Here is a 17,062-nt window from a genome sequence, read left to right on the forward strand (position 1 = left end):
TGATCAAGTCCAGTTTATTACTGTTTATCTCTTGTTGCTTGGGTTTTTGATGCCTAAGCAAAATGTGAGTCCCATGAGCCTGTGGGGCCCTCCGCAGCTGGCAGATGCCCTCCCCTCAGCACCCCTGGGCCAGGAATGCACCCCCCTCAGCTGCAGGACAGCCATTGGTCTGGGCCTCCTGGACCCCTTCCTGTTCTTCCTCATCACATTGTGACCGGATTTCCTGACTGCTTAGAGGGGTCATAAGTGGAAGAGTTAGGATGTATGAGATGTCACCTACCAGGTGGCATGGTTTTCTCCCCTCTGATCAGACGGATGGGGAACTGCCAACAGGGAACCCATCCCAAACTGATGGTTCTCTGAAGCTCTTCCATGCACTGGAATATTTGGATTTTTTTCTTTCAGCATCGGACATGGTAAAGCTCGAGACCCTGCTGGCCCTGGAATGAGCAGAAATCATTGCCAGCTATGAGCAGGTGAGGCCCCAGATGGAGCAAAGCCATTAGGAGCAGCTACAGCCCTGGCAGGGGTCAAAGTGAAGGACAAGCAGGGATGCCTGGTGGGGAAAAGAACCAGGTAGAACAGGTGAGGCCCAAGGGTCATCGTCATCAGCAGGAGCAGGTACATCCCCCAGGTGTGGACCACTCCCTGAGGGAGAAGGTGAGGCCCAAGGTGGGGAATCACAACCAAGGGGGCAAGTATGTGGGATCAGAGCAAAGGCTGATCAAGTGAGGCCCAGAGGCAGCAGGAGCAGGTGTGTCCCATGCAGGATGAGAACAGGTAGGAGCAGATGAGATACAGGTGGCTCCCCTTGGAGCAGGTTCTCATGCTGGGCCACCATCAGAGGTTCCTGGGCTCCTGAGGACACTCTGCTTGTACTCTCACCTCAGTACCCCATCTGAGTTTCAGGGGCACAAGTCAGGGTCTCCAGCAGACCCATGGGATGATGCTGACCTCTTGCTCTACAAGGTCACTGACAGGCTAGGTTTTTTTGCCGTGAGTCATCTGGACACCCCCTTGCTCTCTCCCTGGGGAGGGTTACCATTTGCAGAAACACCTCTGGAGGGAGGACCCTTCTGCCTAGCTCAGGGCCTCAAGCCCTAGGGGCCACTGGGGACCAGGGTCCACACTAGGCTTGGGACGAGAGAGCTTGGGGAGGTGGTACAGGCAGAACTGGGTGCTGGGCCAGCCTGGGCCTCAGCCCTGTGTCCTCCACACCCGCATAGGGTATCCATCCAGTAGAGTCAGGGTCAGGGCTCAGCCTGGTCTGCAATGGCTCTACAGAGCCTGGCCACAGGGGGAGGGGCACCTGGCCAAGAGGTCTCTGAGGGCAGTGGGCCCAGCCAGGGGGCCATGTGGGGAAAGGATGAAGGACAGTGAGAAGTTGCTTCAGGCATTGTTTGGATGGTTAGGATGTGGTCATATAGAACCTGAAAGCTCATGGGAAGGTGACAGAGACAGGTGGAGTTTGACCCCTTGTGTGGTGCCAGGAGGAGACCTGGGGTAGAATGCCCAGCCTGGCTGTGGTGGGGGAGTGGAGACTGGGTTGAAACTGCTGGGTCTGCTTTGGGTGGGGACACACACCTGGCAGGGCAGGAGTGGGAGTGCATGGTGCAGAGGGGGTGGCCAGCCTCGGTGGAAATAGGGGCACTACCTGGGGTGCTGCAGTCTGCTCCAGAGCTGGCACTCACCTGGGGTCACTCCTCTGTTTCAGGGTGTCTCTGGTTAAGATGGGGGGGCAGGGGCTGGGGGCCTCCGGGCACCTGGTCCTCATGGCTCTACTTCTCTTGCCTTGCAGTTGGGAGCAGCCTAGCCTCAGCACCCAGGGCCTCAGCATCCATGGCCTCAATACCATGGCGAGGGTGAGAGCCAGTCCATTCTATGCTGGTGGGATATGGGAGGTGGCCAAGGGGTGGCTGTGGTTCCCCGCTGCCTGACCCCAGAGCTGTTTGGGGGTCCTTGGGCTGTGAGGGGTCTGTGCCTTCACTAGCTCTTATAAGATCAAGGCCCTGATTCAGGGCCACTTTAGGGAAGTGGGAAGCTTGTCTGCCATGTCCCCTTTTCCAGCAAAGAGCCCAGGAAATCAGGTGAGCCACTAAGTGGGTGAAGATGCTAAGGAATTGGAGTAAATACCAGGGCAATCAAAAGGTAGAAAGCTGAGCATCCTGACCCTGAAGGGGGCTGGTCTGGGTCCCCAGGGGCTACTCTAGCCCAGGACCCCACAGGGTGGACCAGCCATGCTCACATCACAGCCTATTCTTAGTTGGGGGGGATGGGCACAGATTCAGGCAGAGCCAGCCTCTCCTAAGCATCTTCTGGATGAGTCTTACTCCATCTTACTGGGTATCACTTGCACCTGTCTTAGGGCCCCTACTTTCCTGCAGATGCGCCAGTGGGTCTGCAAAGGGATTCCTCCACAGGTGAGAGGACAGGCATGGTCTCTGCTGTTGGACCTGGAGAAGGTGAAGGTGGAGACCCAAGGGAAATACCAGGTACAGCCCCTCCACCTGTGCCTCGGGGACCCCTCACCTGTCTCCAGCTTTCCTGGTACCTCCCACCTAGCATCACACTAAGGCCTCCCAGACCCCTGAGGAGGACAGACTCACAGAGAAAGGGACAAAAGCCAAGAGGAAAGAGCAAGGAGACCCCTCTCACCAGAAACCATGGAAGGAGATGACCAGGCCAGATGAACAGAGTCCTGATGGACTTGGGACAAGAAACAGGTCTCAACCCATTGACCCAGAAGCATCCCTGCCCCTGTCCAGTTCCTGCTGCTCAGCCCCTGTCCCCACCATGGGTACCCCAGGTCCCAAGGCCCAGGGTGGTTGCTCTTTGCAGTTCATCCTGGACTACCTTGTATGGCCTTGGGGAGGAGGGGATCTGGTGGCCTGGATGGTGTGTCACTAATGGGTGGGGGTCTGGGCCTGGAGAAGCCAAAGGCTGATTATCCACAGGCCGGCAGCCCCTGCCCAGGACTGCTGGGCACAGGCTGTGACCTGGGCCCCCTTGTGACCCTGCCTGGCTTCTGAAACAAGCAAAAGAAAGGTTTCTCTAGAAATATTCACATTGAGCTGGCAGCACCTGCTCTTATGTGACAGGTGGTTAGGGTTCAAGGCCTCCAACCTCATCACCCGCTAACCCGTGGCTCCACCCACATAGAATGAAGGAGCAGGCCAGGCTCTTCTCTCTGGACATCAAGTTTATTGACATGGACATGAGCCACACCTTCCAAAACAACATTATGCTCAGGGAGCATTATGGCATCAAGTGAGGATGCTGGGCCACTGGTCCCCAGGCAGGGGGACAGGGGCATGGTAGCCAGGCATCCTAGGAGAGGGGAGGCATGAGGATGAAGGCTGGACCTGAGGTGGTGACAGTGGGGCCTGTGCAGAGTGCCTGTGGGAGTTGGGGCACACAGGGCTGGGGTGGCCCTGAGGGTGGTCGGATGTGCCCTCAGAGGTCAACAGACCCCGGTGGCGGGGGGAGCACTGGGCAGCAGAGAGCAGGCTGGATCAGGACACAGGAAGATGAAGTGAGTTGTCAGAGGGTCAACGTGACACTTCATTTTGACGTTTGTCTGCTTTTTTAAACAATTTGTATCATTTATAAAAGTGAAGTGGTATGGAGCCCCCAATTCTATCACCCCATCCTACATTAGCCATCCTTGCCCCATCCAGTGTCCCACACTCACCACACACTTGACCAGTGGCAGGTGTTTATAGCGAGCCCATTGTCCCCTTTCCAGGCAGCAGGCGCTCCTCAATGTGCTCACAGCTTACTCTGTCTACAAGAAAGGGAGTACCTGCCCCTGGTCAGCCATCCCACAGTGGCCTGTTTCTTAAGTGGCCTGTTGGCACCAATCAGGATGCCAGCTCCCACAGCCACAGAGATGATGCAAGGGGAACTCTGCTCTCAAACTGACATGGATGGCTGGGGTGCAGGCCCCACTTTTTTTTTTTTGTCTTTTTGCCATTTCTTGGGCTGCTCTCATGGCACATGGAGGTTCCCAGGCTAGGGGTCTAATCAGAGCTGTAGTCACTGCCCTACACCAGAGCCACAGCACCGTGGGGTCTGAGCTACGTTTTTAACCTACACCACAGCTCCCGGCAATGCTGGATCCTTAACCCACTGAGCAAAGAAGGCCAGAGATCGAACCCGCAACCTCATGGTCCCTAGTCGGATTCGTTAACCACTGAGCCACAATGGGAACTCCCAGACCCCCCCACTTTTAAGGACAGAAATGGCACATAAGACCTGGGCTGCAGCAGCCTGCAAGCTTGGAAATGTTTTATAGAAAGTTCACATGGGCCTAAAAAGCATTGCTGTGGTCATGACACTTGAGTTTGGATCCTGAAATGCCATTTTATGAATCAGACTCTTAGCAGGGATGAGTGTTCCCAGCAACCCAACTCATGTGTGGACCACGGGAGGCAGCTCCCCACCCCATCTGCTCTTTCCAGAACATTACCTCAAGGAACACAAGCTGAGATGACCCCATAGGCTGCCTACAGTGGGGTCTGGGGCAACCCACCTACCACCATGAACTGTCCCAGGCCCACACAGGCCACAATCAGCAACCCACTGCTTCCCCTCACAGAAGGACCTCCAAACCTTGCTGGCCCACAGCACCCAGCATGCCTCATCTGGGAAAGGGGGCCCCAGGATGGTGCCCAGGCATGAATGGGAGCTGAGGTGCAAGTACGAGGGAGGGAGCAGTGGAGGCCTCCAAAGTGGTCCCTGTAGCCATTCTGATTCTTGTAGGAGGTGGGCTACTGCCAGGGCATGAACCAGATTGTCACCATCCTGCTCATGTTTCTTAATGAGGAGGATGCTTTCTGGGCACTGGCCCAAATGATGGACAACAAAAAACATGCCGTGCATGGTAGGTGACTGCCATGGAGCACTGGATGTGACTCAGGGTCAGGAGTCTTCCTGCAGAGTTCCCCCAGTTGGGCTGGTAGGGATCAGCCTGGTCTATCTCACCATCAGCAAAGGTCACCGGTTCCCCCCCTGGCTCTCTGGGTCCTGCAACTATAGCCCTCAGCCCTGGCCTTGTCCAGACCACTCCATCCCTGCTGGTTCCTCTGCCTCTCTTCTGCCACCCACTGGGTCACCTCTAACCCCGCCCCAAGCCCCTGATCAGAGAAGGCCTGCTGTGTCCCCCACCTGACTCCAAAGCCCAGGAGATGTTTGTGCACATCCCATCCCCCACCCTTTGGGCCACACTCCTTGCCCCTCAGTACTGGGACCTTTGTTCCCCTGCTGCAGCCACAGTCAGGAGAGCCTGTGCCAGAGACAGATGTCTGCCTGGGCACCCATCAAGCTGGGCTTCAGGGAGCAGATTCTCAACCCTGGCCCACCCCAGGCCTCAAAGGCAACCAGTCCTATCTGGGAAGAGTCATCCAGCCAGACTGGGGTGGGCCCTGCACACTGGGGTCACTGCATAGGGAGGAGGCCCTGGGTTCCCAGGGCATAAAAGCCCCTGCCAGGCACCCCTCTGACTTTTGGGTGGGTGATTCTTGTGGCTTCTCAGGCTTCTTCATTCTGAGGTTCCCCAAACTGCAGAGATTGCAGGCCCATTATGATAATGATTCTGGACAGGACCCTCCCAAAGCTGAAGTGGCACCTGGTGAGTAGAAGTGGCCCTCACAGGGCCTGGCCTGCCTGCACTTTCATCTTCCTGGTCCTGGTGTGGCCAGGCCCGAGCTGGGGTCCACTGGCCATGGGGGCGGCTTCATGGGGCCCCCAGGTAGGGAGGTTTGGGGCCAAGCAGGCTGGCCCCAATCACTTGTGCCTCTGTCAGGACAAGGAGTACATGTTCACAGCAAGTTACACTATGTTGTGGTTTCAACAATGCTTCACTGACCATGTAAGTGTGCCCAGGGAGACCTGTTCTCTGAGGGGCATCCCAGGGGAAGCTCAGAGCCCTGGGGAGAGGGAATCTGGGGTCCTCAGGCAAGCCGTCTTCCCCTGGGCTGCTGGAAGGAAGGCTGGGTCAGCCCAGGAGGAAGGCAAGCCTGTGCCCACCCTGCAGTCATCCCCAGGCTCCTTGGAGGAACTCCTACAGAACCTGGGGCAGTCTTTTATCTCCAGTTCTGTGGAGGTGCAGGCTAGGCCCTTAGGACCCCAGATGGCCTGGTGGGGACCTCCTCAGTCCACTCAGTTAAGAGTTGTAGGGCCTTTTTGGAGGCAGCCTGTAGGGCTGCAGGACCCAGAGGCAGTGGGGTCTCCTACACTGTGCTGGGAGACTCCCCCCGCCGCCCCAGCACCTTGTGCCCTGCTCAAACCATGCCTCCTGGGCCTGCTGTCCCCACAGACACCATTCTCACTCACATTGAGACTATGGATAAATACATCCTGGAGGGCAAGTGAATACTCACAGCCATCGCCTATACAGTCATTAAGCTGCACAGAAGTAAGTAAGCCTGAGCCTGAGTCACTCAGGCCACAGAGTCAGGCCAGGTGACACAGAGGCTGGGCAGGGGCCCTGGGAGAGGTGGCAGGATTGGGGCCAGCCCCTGGCCATGGCAATGCCCTGGCTCTCCTGGGCCCAGAAGAGGATACCTGTTGGCCTGATGGCATCCCCACCCCGAGAATGCCTCCTGAAGCTGCCCCTGGATGGACTACATGAGTTTCTCCAAGACACGCTCTCCAGGCCCTGGGCCCTAGATGATGATGTGATGATCAAAGGACTACAGGCCTCGATGACTGAGTTGCACAGGGGGAAACACGGCAAGTCCCCCCGAAGTGGGCTCAGCAGGGGTCCCCTCCCAATACTCCCTCCAGGGCAGTGACCTGTGGAGCATCCAGGGTCTTTCTGCTTATCCCATCCACCTGCTCATCTGCTCTAAGGCTCAGACAGCATGGGTTGGGCCCCAGGGCAGCCTCCACAGATACTGACCCTAACCTTACTTGGCCTGAGGGATGTTCTCAGGGTGGGGCCAGGGTGGCCATTCACAGACCACACAGACCACACAGCCTGGGGGAGACACTGACCTGGTGTGCTCACTTCCAGCAGAACCTGAGGAGTTCCCCATGAGGCCCCTGGGCCTGGAGCAACCATCCCTGGAACCCAGGCCTTGCCCCACCACTGCAAGCATCAAGGAACTCTCTGGAGAGGATGGGTAAGCTCTCCCTGGCCCACCTGCCCAGCACCAGCAGCCCAGAACCTCAGCCAGCCAGGCCTGCCTAAGGGCAGAGGAGCAGCAGCAAGAGGCGGCCATGGCATCAGGACTCCCCCAGAGGCCCCAAGAGTCTTTGAGTCTGTTCTGCCTGTTCCCATCCCTCTGCATACCTCAGGACTGGATGTGGCCCTGGAGATGGACCTCCCTTCCCAACATCCCCAGGAACTATGACTGTCCAGTGAAGTGGCCAATCAACATAGGATTCAAGCCTGAATGTTGGGACCTTTGCCCTTCAGCACAGGCCAAGGTCACTCTCAGGGGGCCACACTGCAGGCCTATCCCTGCAGTCCCACCAAGGCCCCAGACACAAGTCCTGCTTGGGCCCATTGAACATGCAGCCACAGGGCCCAGGACACTCCTTCTGACCCATGGCATTTGCAGCCAATGCCCCTCCTGGAGCAGTGACCAGCACAGCCAAGATAAGATATGTTATTTCAATTTCATTAAGATTTGTAATGCTACTCTATCATTTTGCTAATGACCCTTTGACATTATCCATGACATAATGGGCATTTGTGATGAAGTTAAGTTTTCGACAAAATCCAGTGACTTCTAAGATTTGTCTTTCAAATGAGCCACTTGTAGCAAGAAATTATTGAATCCCAAATCCCAGTGTTCACCACAGGGTGGCAGAATTCATCTTCTGCCTCAGTCATCAGGCTCCAAGTATTCAGAGAGCAGACACTTTGAAAAATATGTAAGCTTTCACATTAAGGAGCTCCAATGGCAATGCATGAATAATTTCTGACTATAACTCTCCTAGAGCTACTTTCATTTCTTTCTTGTTACTATGATGAAAAATGGTAGTGGTGAATTTGGTAGGGTTTGTAACATGTCTCTAATGATCTTGGACCATGTTATTCCCATAAACTTGCCTAATTGCTCCAAGCCCTTTAGTTTGGCTATACTGAACAGTCCTACTTGGCTAATTCTATTTACCGTAGCCTGCATAGTCTCCTGAGTGTCTCTCTTTGAGACAGAAACTGTCATGAAATTGTCAATATAATAAATTAGCTTATTTTAGATATGGTCACATATACATTTTTGTTTTAAAAATACAGTATGTTAAATTTATATCTTTGGGGAAAAATGGTAAAACTATACTGTATTCCTTTCCACACAAAAGTGAACTATGCCTGATAGTTGTTTCTAAAAGTTCATCTAAAAGCATAAATGTATGCAAATTGCAATTAACTTTTAAAAAAGTAATTAATTAGTCATTCTAGAAGACAACACAAATTATAATGTTACAATTAAAAATCATATAGTGACTCAGAAATAGAGAATGTAAATGCTTAACAAGACATAAATTAGCCCAATTTCACTTATATATTTAAAATAAGGATATTTTAATATAAAATATGGAATCCTTACTGTGGCACAATAGGATTGGAATCACCAAGGGCACAGGTTTGATCCCCAGCCTGGCACAATATATTAAAAGAGCCTGTGTTGCTGCAGCTATGGAGTAGGTTACAACTGCATCTCAGATATGATCCCAGGCCTGGACACTCCATATGCCACAAAAAATATGTTTCAATTAGGATATTAGTTGTAAATGAAAGAAAAATCAAATGAAATTGTTTTTAAATGTAAGGATATTTGTTGATTGGCTTATGTAACTGCAAACTCCAAAATCCTGGAAAGCCTCAGAATGAGCTGATAAAAATTATGTATTATACTATAATAAAATCCTTTACTTTCTTCTTCTCATCCCATCTGTCAGTGTTGGATTTAGCTTAAAACTTACTCACCCCTAGAAGGAGTGCAATTGTAATAATTCAGAGATGAGGCTCTTTCTATGATACTGGCAGAGGTAATTGCCCTGAATATTAGGTGGAAATGGAGATGCTATAACACAGTGGTGTCAGGAAGAATATTTTTGAAGAAGTGATTAGACCTTGAATGGGTCAGATTTTGGACTAGACCTCCAGCTAAGGTATGCAGATCAGTTGAGGTGTGGGTGAAAAGCAAAGCCAGAATAGAATTGACAGTGAAGGAAGAAGATGACAAGCAGAAGATGCAGCTCTAAGATCAACTGCAGTAGCCAAGGACAGAGTTCATCCCTCTAACCATCTCTTCTAAGTTACTCTCAGAAACAGGACTCTAGAGGTGCCATGCTCACAATGCATATAGGAAATGGATTCAGGCGGCATAAGGGGTGGACTATGGTGACTATGGTAATGTAGTACCAATCTCCCATTTAGAAAAGAATAGTTTATTGCTCCTATTGCTGGGGGTGCTGTTAGCAGACAACCTCTTAAAGATTTGCATATGCCTCCTCATGTCCTTATCCAGAGCTGTCTCTCATGGCTTTTGGACCAAGAAAGTTTCAGGCGTCACTAGAGCTCAAATAGGAAACAGGGTCTTATTCCAGAAGAAAGTAGAGTGTTCAATCAAAAATGGCAGAATCTTAGGATCCTACATGGAAATGGATCTTTTTGCTACTGGAATGAGAAGGGACAATATAAGGATTCATTTGGGAAATTTCATTAGCATGGGGATCTTCCTCTATGCATATGGCCAGCATGAAGTACAAAATGGCCAAAGCTGACTGAGCACATACTGTATGCTAAACATATAGGAGGATATTCCAAAGTTTCAGTGTAGGGTGTCCCACGTGGTACTACAGCTCAGCCTTCAGCAGGAAATGCCAATTTTCCACTTGGTTAATGATTCTTGGTAATAGGAGGTATAATGACACTGGTGAATTCTATGATGGCAAGTAATTTGCTTTATTTACTATATAAGGTGTGAACTTATTAGAGATAATGGTGAATGGAGTAGCATGACAATGGATCATGCATTCTGCTCCATGAATAATAAAGCAGATGGAAGAACTACAAGTAGAGGGAACAAATATAAACCCAGAATATATTATGGCAAGATGCTGTCTCCCTCAGGTTGAGAGGGTTTTGCTTTTTGTTTCTGTTTGTTCATTTGTTTGCTTGTTGGCTGTGCCAATGGTAGGTGGAAGTTCCTGAGCCAGCAATCAAACCCACACCATATCTGTGACCTGAGCCACAGCAGTGAAAACACAGGATCCTTCACCCATTTTTCCACAAGAGAACTCCCAAGTTGAGTTTTAATGATCTAAAATGCCACCAATTTTTGGTTGTTTTCTCTGTAGAATTATGCCCTATAAGGGAGTTAGTGGTGGACTTTACTAATGGAATTTTGGAAACTCAGCAGTGACAGGAGCCAGACAAGGATTGGGAACAGATCTTGTTGCCCATTATGTCTATACAGAGCTTTCTTCTCTGCCACAGTGCAGAGTGACCATAAAACTGAATGAAAAGAATGACCAATATCTCATTCTGATTTAAATCACTTTTCCTTTCTACCAACTTTTGCAAAAACTGATTTTTTTTTTTTGTCTTTTTGCTATTTCTTTGGGCCACTCCCCGCGGCATATGGAGGTTCCCAGGCTAGGCGTCCAATCGGAGCTGTAGCCACCGGCCTACGCCAGAGCCACAGCAACACGGGATCTGAGCCACGTCTGCAACCTACACCACAGCTCACGGCAACGGGCAACGCCGGATCGTTAACCCACTGAGCAAGGGCAGGGACCGAACCCGCAACCTCATGGTTCCTAGTCAGATTCGTCAACCACTGCGCCACGATGGGAACTCCCCTGATTTTTTTTTTTAAGGGGCAAGCAGCTGAATCTTATTCCATAACAATCCTTCTGTTTCCCACTACCCACCAATACCACTGCTTCCATATATAAACCCTATTTTCCTATTTTTTTCAGCTTTCCATCTAGTTCAATTAATGTATCTAATACTAGAGTGTCTTAATTATTGCAATATTTCAGACACCACTGCCTTGTAAAAAAATCACCCCCAAAATAGTGGCTTAAGACATCAAAATTTACCATTGTTTCAGATGTTTCCAGTGGGTCTGGAATTTGATCAGTTCACTTGGGTACTTTGATGAGGTTGTGGTTAGAAATTTTCTAAGGTGTGAGTGCCACTGAGGAGCAGCAGAAATGAGTCCAATCCATGATGATGTGGGTTTGATCCCTGGCCTCTCTCAGTGGGTTGGGGATCAGGTGTTGCTGTGAGCTGTGGTGTAGGTCTCAGATGTGGCTCAGATCCCATGTTGCTGTGGCTGTAGCATAGACCATCAGCTGCAGCTCCGATTGACCCCTAACCTGGGAACTTCCATATGCCTCAGGTTTTGCCTTAAAAAAGAAATGAATGAATGAATAAATAAATAAAAGAAATTGGGTGAGGCTGAAGTCATCTAAAAATTGTTTATTCATATACTAGATGTTTAGGCTGGAAAGCTTTGAACAATGGAGAGTGAAATAGGTATTGCTTCTTAATATAAGGGTGGGGTAATAGCAGAATAGCATTAGTGTCTGCATGTTTGCTTGGAGGGAAGGCCATGTGAGGACAGAGTGAGAAGCTGGCCATCTACAAGCAGGGAAGAGAGGACATACTATAAGCTCACCTGTTGTCATCAAATTGATCTTGGAGGTCCAGCCTCCAGAACTGTGAGAAAATAAATGCGTGTTACTAAACTTCCCTAGTCAGTAGTGTTTTTTTTGTGGAAACCCTAGCCAAATAATCTGACAATGATGATGATGATGAAATATAATCTGAGTTGGTGAATACAGAGGGATGAATGAATCACCAGATATGGTTCAGAACAATCTTCACTCTCAACCCATCATCAAAGGTAGATATTTTCCATATCCATAGATTTTTGAATAAATAACACAGCAGATATTTTTGAATAAAAAATCTGTAATATCATCCAAAATAAGTGGTGTACATCTTCAACCTAACCTTTCTCTGAGGAATCTGAGAGCATTTATCAAAGGAATTGTGCTCTATGCAAATGGAAATGCTCAAATCATTCAGGAGATTCCATAAAGTAGGCTCTAAGCTAACACTCACTCATGGGTGGAAGAATACCAGCATCCTCCATTGGCTGTCGACCTGAAACAAAAAGAATGCTAGATATTTTTGCACAAAGATGAGTTTATTTGGGGTCAGCAATAACTTCAGTTTGAGGCCTGAAACCATGACAAACCATATGCAATCCCCCTCAATGCAAGAAAAGGGGAATGCTTTACAGAGGATAAAAGAGTTTGGAGAGCTAAGTAAATAAAGAGCCCATGGTTCTTCATTGGCTGAACAACTTGCAAGGGAAGAAGGCTATCTTATTCCTGTTGGGCTCTGCTATGTTATAGGGTATAAAAGTTCTTCCTTCTGATCTCCCAATTCCACTGAATTGAGTATATGTTAATTTTTTTAAAGGGAGGGAAAGATGCAGCACTCTCATATTGGAGAGTGCTTCATATCTAGTAGACTATGTGTTTTCTTCAGAGAGCATAAATTTCCATCTTGGGTCCCAGATGCCTGATTAAACTTATTGTTGTAAAGGACTGACTAGAAGTATTTGGAACAAATCTCCTTTTCCAAAATAGGAAAAAGCAGCACCATATTCTTGTGATACCAAAAGTTTTGACAGATGCAGAGAGTAAGTCTTGTCATATCCTCACACAATTTACTTTTATTATTTAGCAATAAAATGGAGACACAGGTTAAATTTGTGTGGAAAATGGAAGCTTAAAAAAATCCTATATTAGGAGTTCCCATCGTGGCGCAGTGGTTAACAAATCCGACTAGGAACCATGAGGTTGCAGATTTGGTCCCTGCCCTTGCTCAATGGGTTAACGATCTGGTGTTGCTGTGAGCTGTGGTGTAGGTTGCAGATGTGGCTGGGATCCCACATTGCTGTGGCTCTGGAGTAGGCCGGTGGCTACAGCTCCGATTCAACCCCTAGCCTGGGAACCTCCATATGCTGCAGGGGCAGCCCAAGAAATAGCAAAAAAGACAAAAAAAAAAAATCTTGTATTATAAATTTTTTCTTTGTGTGATTTTTCTTTATATTATAAAATGCTGCAAGGCAGTATCTAAGAATGTGTTTGATTATCATCTTTTAACATCTTCTTTTCCCTAGGCAGGTCTCACTTAGAAAATGATAAGGTTCATTAAAGTAATTACATAGGTTGGTTGGGGAAACAAAACTATACCTTTTGTTTAAATTACTCTATAACAAGTTGGTACATCAGTGATTCCAGGTAGGGGAAAAATAAAGAGGCTGGGATTTAGGAAGGCTGAATAGTTTATTCTGCCAGCATCAGAATGTGCAGTTTTAGAAATGTTCCTTTCCTTTCCCATGTTGCAGTTTCTTTTGATGCAATATAAAGAGAATGAAATAGATACTCTTCCATAAAACACTCAATTCTCAATGCCTAATATTTTATTGTTTATGTGTAGGTCAAATGCTGAGCTCCATGTAGATGAATCTCAGAAAGCTCATTTATAACATGATCTAAAATACGGGATGGATATCACCTCCTTGTGGTGAATCATGGCCAATGCTTTGCAGAGACTTGTGCTTTTGAAGATCTTGTAAATTAGGAGGCTAAAAGTTTGAACTGAAACATCAGAATTAGCCTTTCAATTCCACAACTTACTGGTTACAACATCCTGGATAAGTGAAATAAATTATTCTAAGCATCAGCTTTCATCTCTATGTATTGGAAATAATGTATTCATGTCATAAAGTTACATTGAGATGAAATATGAAAAGGGATTGCAAATAATAAGAGCTCAGTGCATGATACTTCTTTTTACTAGCAAATTTAGGGCAGATTAGAAAGGCACAGGGTGAGACATAGATTATAAACCTACCTAACAAAGTAAAGAAAATAACTATCTTATTCTAAATTCTCCTGGGAGAAGAGGTAGGGAATTCTCAGAGGGAAATAGTGGACATCTTTTGAATTTCTGTGTTTTTATTTGTTTGTTCACTTGTTTTAGGGCCACACTAGTGGCATATGGAAACTCCCAGGCTAGGGTTCCAATTGGAGATATAACTGCCAGCCTACACCACAGCCATGGCAACACAGGATCTGAGCCACATCTGGACCTACATCACAGCTCATGGCAACACTGGATCCCTGACCCAGTGGAACAAGGCCAGGGGTCAGACCTCCAAACTCATGGATACTAGTCAGATTTGTTTCTGCTGTGTCACAATTGCAACTCCCCCAAGTGTTTTTTGAATCAATTTCTAATGCCTTATGATGAGAACTAGTCTTCTGATAGCTTTTGTTGAAAGGGTATGTTAAATAAACCTGATAACTCTTTGGTAAATTTTTACTTGGGAAAGTTCAAATCTCTGATGTCAGAGATTCTTGAATTATATCTTCAAGTCTGATCTCACTAAACGTATGTCCTGGGGAACAAGGCTTAATTCTCATGTCTCAATTTTTCTTAAAGAACAAAAACAAAAACAAAAAAACCATTAGATGAGATAATGTATGTAAAATTCTTTGCACAATACCTAGTATATATGAAGCAGTCAATACTAGTTTTTGAGCATCACGTCATAATAATCTGATCTTCAAAAAGAACTTCATTAGTTAGCAAATTTCGACATCTCTCAAGAGGAAAGTAGGCTTACTTTCCTTAGTCCTTAACCATCTCAGAACTTGTAATATTTCAATGCTACAAAAATGGAGAGATGAGAAAGGGCTATTGGAACATTTGACTTCAAAGCAAATTTTAAAGAAGATTTTTACAAATGCATTAAATAGAAGCAACTCCCCCAATAAAACAGAAAACCTATGGTAAAATAACACATGGGGTAAGCATATCTAGATTGTTTATAAGTATCTTAAAAAATCTCTAAACTGATCTTTATTCTAACATCAAAAGGAAAAAAAGACTTTTTTAAAAAGTGAAATTATGACTCATAGAAATGTCAAATAGACACATGACAATGATTTTATTTAGCTCATTGATTAATGAGGGGACTAGTAACATATTATAATCCAACTAAAGGAGAATCCAGTATACTACCCTTACATTATTCAGCCAGGGATGTATAAGGATCTTACAAATAAATGTGAAATTTTCTTTTTCTGTAATGATCGGAGATCTCAATCAAACTTTTACTACACAGTTTTGCATTTCTACAGACAAGATTTATTTGCATCTTTATCAGTTTTCTCCAACTGAAAAGATTTTTGAAATAGATAAAAGGCAAAAAAATGCATACTTCATGAAATCATATGTCAACAAAAATTAGTCAACCTAAGAAAGAATTGGAAAATATTATTAGAGACAAATTTGAGGATTATAATCTGTGAACAGCATCTTAGAAAACTGAGAACCATTCTGCTGTACAGAAATCAAGTCACAATTATAAATGTTATTTGAGACAGAAAGTTGTACATCAAATGCTGTATTATGGACAGTTTATATAATCCAGATCTAACCTGCATCATAGTCAGTCATTTGACCCCTCACAATATCCAGAAAGTAGGCTATATTTTAAGGTGTTGTCTTGATGCTAGGAGAATGTTGCTCTTCATGTGGAACAGTACTCCAAGCATAATGCAAATACACAATGTACAGTGTGGGGAGAGATGAGGCCAAAAGGCAGAGAAAACTTTTTACACTTAAACTCCTCTTGTTTTGCCATAAAATATGACTTTTTTCCACATAAAACTCCAAAGTGAGTGCTACAGATAATGCACAGAATCCCAATTAAGATACCAAGAACTCTTTATGTTTTGGTCATTCATAATACATTTTCCGGACAAAATTTTAATTTATTTAGCAGCTATAGATCATGCATAGGTGCCTTACAGATAAAACAAATTTACTAAAGGGAAAAATATTTTCTCATTTATTTTATTTTACTTATTTCTTTACAAAGGAAAAAAATACAAATTTTCTGCATATGTTGGAAACCTGACAAGAAAGAGCATACTGAAAATGGGAGATTAAAATGTTTCATATGTTTGCATATCAAGGTATGAATAAAGTGGAAGGAAATAAATAAGGGCTACTACAGCACCCCTGGTAACAGAGGAAGCCATTACCACAAAATAGCCAGGTAAGGTAGGGGAGAGAGGGATCTCAGGAATTCAGAAGGTACATCCAAAAAGTGCAGCCTCAGTTAATGGCACCCAGACATTGAACAACCACAACAGTGAAACAGGACAATAGGCACTATGGCAATTTTTCTTCCCCCCGCCCCCAACCTTCCCTCTAATATTCAGCTAGTACACATGGCCAGAAAGTAAGGTTGTTGGTTGAAGCAGATCTGCAAAGACAGCTGCTCAGTGTCTTATGGAAAGAGTGAGAGATCTCACTGGGTGAAAGGAGTATGTCTAATTGTCATTCCAACCACTTATTCAATTTTCATAAGTAAGAGAGTAAATGTGGCTTAAAGACCTAAATGTAAGATAAGACTTCATTAAATTCCTAGAAGAGAACATAGGCAAAACATTCTCTGACATCAAATATACAAATGTTTTCTTAGGTATGTCCCCCAGAAATAAAACCAAAAATAAACCAAGGGGACCTAATCAAACTGGCAAGCTTTGCGCAGCAAAGGAAACCCTAAAAAACCCAAAAAGACAACCTATGGAATGGGAAAAATAGTTTCAAATGATGAAACTGACAAGAGCTTAATCTCTAAATATACAAACAAGTTATACAAATACAACTCAACAGCAAAAAATCCACAACCCAATTGAAAAATGGGCAAAAGAACTGAATAGACATTTCTCCAAAGATGATGTACAGATGGCCAACAGGCACAGGAAGAAATGCTCAACATCACTAATTATTAGAGAAATTCACATTAAGCTACTATGAGGTGCCACCTCGCACTTGTCAGAATGGCCATCATTAATAAGTCAACAAATCACAAATGCTGGAGAGGGTATGGAGAAAAGGGAACCCTACTATCCTGTATTCGGGAATGTCAATTGCTACAACCACTATGGAAAATAGTATGGAAGTACCTCAGAAAACTAAATATAGAACTATCATATGACC

The 17,062-nt window shown here is 46.3% G+C and overlaps 1 pseudogene across 1 annotated transcript in view; it reads left to right on the forward strand.

Annotated features, from left to right (window-relative positions):
• Positions 1–413: 413 nt before the first annotated feature.
• Positions 414–17,062, forward strand: part of LOC146405391 (USP6 N-terminal-like protein) — a 29,492-nt pseudogene continuing 12,843 nt past the window's right edge. The window contains exons 1-12 of the transcript XR_014837166.1: positions 414–476; positions 910–993; positions 2,035–2,148; positions 2,385–2,492; positions 3,158–3,267; positions 3,746–3,792; positions 4,760–4,882; positions 5,534–5,629; positions 5,804–5,869; positions 6,317–6,415; positions 6,595–6,747; positions 7,016–7,124. The product of XR_014837166.1 is annotated as a USP6 N-terminal-like protein (transcript). The remainder of the gene's footprint in view (positions 477–909; positions 994–2,034; positions 2,149–2,384; positions 2,493–3,157; positions 3,268–3,745; positions 3,793–4,759; positions 4,883–5,533; positions 5,630–5,803; positions 5,870–6,316; positions 6,416–6,594; positions 6,748–7,015; positions 7,125–17,062) is intronic.

Source organism: Sus scrofa, chromosome 2 (assembly GCF_054392235.1).
Source record: "Sus scrofa isolate SSC_HxYL_T2T_F1_AM1 chromosome 2, Sscrofa_HxYL_maternal_Yorkshire_Landrace_v2.0, whole genome shotgun sequence".
Taxonomy (NCBI): Eukaryota; Metazoa; Chordata; class Mammalia; order Artiodactyla; family Suidae; genus Sus; species Sus scrofa.